This window comes from Mandrillus leucophaeus, unplaced genomic scaffold, assembly GCF_000951045.1.
Source record: "Mandrillus leucophaeus isolate KB7577 unplaced genomic scaffold, Mleu.le_1.0 Scaffold103, whole genome shotgun sequence".
Classification (NCBI taxonomy): domain Eukaryota; kingdom Metazoa; phylum Chordata; class Mammalia; order Primates; family Cercopithecidae; genus Mandrillus; species Mandrillus leucophaeus.
In genome coordinates this window covers 913,909-916,136 of record NW_012098432.1, presented here as the reverse complement: position 1 = coordinate 916,136, position 2,228 = coordinate 913,909, and the positions used below count along the sequence as shown (strand labels likewise).

At 35.4% G+C, this 2,228-nt stretch overlaps 1 pseudogene across 1 annotated transcript; it reads left to right on the top strand.

Annotated features, from left to right (window-relative positions):
• The first annotated feature begins 1,202 nt into the window (after positions 1–1,202).
• On the top strand, positions 1,203–1,791 carry LOC105537959 (annotated as a pseudogene). The gene has a single exon (XR_001005806.1). The product of XR_001005806.1 is annotated as an ATP synthase subunit d, mitochondrial pseudogene (transcript).
• Positions 1,792–2,228: the final 437 nt, after the last annotated feature.

Sequence of the window (2,228 nt, the reverse complement as noted above, 5' to 3'; positions counted from 1 at the left end):
GTGTTTTTCATTGAAAGGTGCGTGCTTTAAGAGATGTTAAGCAGTTGGACCAGATTTTAATGCATTCTCAGATAGGTTTTAATTAGGGTTGGCATATGAACTGAATAGTTCTATAGTACCCTATACATGAAAGGTTCTTTTTAATACTAAAACCTAGAACATGTAATTAGTGTTAGAAATGAAAACATACAAATGGCATATTTTCAGGCCAAAAGAATACTAATTCAGACCTCATTTCTAGCAGGTTTCCAGATCACACTGACTGTCATTTCCGATCTGTACTGTAGTACCATATTTCACAAAATGTCAATGTTTGGATATCTAATAGGTAAACAAAAGGTATAAGGACAATATCTTTGTTCTTATTCAACTGGTAATTTAATCACCAATTAATTTACTTTTTATAACTACATGGGTTTTATATTCTGTAACTCTTCAAAATGTACCATATGTGCCAGCTGAGAGAATCAACCTGATCTGAAAGATGGTGAAGAGTCTCAATAACCACAAAGTTTAAGTAGATTGACTAGACAACAATTTTGCAAGTGGCTCAAGAGCAACAGTGCCTATCATTAAGAAAGCTATTGACCTGTTCCTTAGACAACAAATATAACTTACTTCAAAGGACACATCCATCTGGCCTACTGAACAATTAGGTAGAAGAATTCTTATAACCCCTTTGATGTGGTACCAGAGACACAGAAATAAGTTACTTTAAAATATTGTTCTACCCCACACTTTATAAAGCATTCAGACAAAAACTAAAACTGTTTTAAAGCACTACTAGTAATTTATGGTCAGAGAAAATAGAAACACTGGGAAACCGATTCTTGAAGAAGAATATATTTTTAATTCATATCAAAATTAACAACTTGAATATTTACATGCAAACGTATATTGTTAAATGACTAAAAGATCTTGCAAATTTTATGATGGAATAAAAAATGTGACTGGGGGAGTTTCTACTCAATACGAAACTACAGAGTAGATAAGTACATCACTAGAAATATCATTATCAACATCAGCATTAGCAACATACAAGATTATTTTTAAGCATGCTGTTTCACATGCACTATTAGAAAGAAAGAGCTTGAAAGGATCTTGTCTTATTGAAACTTATAGACTAACTTGGGAAATGGTTAGGATTACTTTACATCGGGGATCAGTATACCTTTTGCTGTAAAGATTCTGACAGTAGTGGGCAGCCAGGGTCGGAGAAGGATCCCAAGATGGCGGGGCGAAAACTTGCTCTAAAAACCATTGACTGGGTAGCTTTTGCGGAGATCATACCCCAGAACCAAAAGGCCATTGCTAGTTCCCTGAAGTCCTGGAATGAGACCCTCACCTCCAGGTTGGCTGCTTTACCTGAGACTCCACCAGCTATCGACTGGGCTTACTACAAGGCCAGTGTGGCCAAGGCCGGCTTGGTGGATGACTTTGAGAAAAAGTTTAATGCCCTGAAGATTCCTGTGCCAGAGGATAAATATACTGCCCAGGTGGATGCTGAAGAAAAAGAAGATGTGAAATTTTGTGCTGAGTGGGTGTCTCTCTCAAAGGCCAGGATTGTAGAATATGAGAAACAGATGGAGAAGATAAAGAACTTAATTCCATTTGATCAGATGACCATTGAGGACTTGAACGAAGCTTTCCCAGAAACCAAATTAGACAAGAAAAAGTATCCCTATTGGCCTCACCAACCAATCGAGAATTTATAAAATTGAGTCCAGGAGGAAGCTCTGGCCCTTGTATTACACATTCTGGACATTAAAAATAATAATTACAAAAAAAAAAGATTCTGACAGTAAATATTTTAGACAATATGGTATGCTGCAGCTATTCAATTCTGCCATTGTAGCATGAAAGCAGTCATAGATAATATATAAGTGATTTGATATATTTGTATACCAATAAAACTTCATTTATTGATAGAAACTCAAATTTAAATTTATATTATTTTTCACATGTCATGAGATATTTTTCTTTGGTGTTTTTCCAACCATTTAAAAATGCATAAATCATTCTTAGCCTGTGGGCTGTTGAAAAACAGAAAGTGGCCTGAATTTAGTCCATGGGACATAGTTTGCAGATGTTTACTCTATATTATAATTTGCCTGGGATTGTCTCAGTTTGCATCTGTTGACCTGGCACAATTATTAATAGCTCCCTCTTTAAATCTCTAAGTGTTCTGATGGGAGTAATAAATTATATGATCACCTTAGCTATGGTGA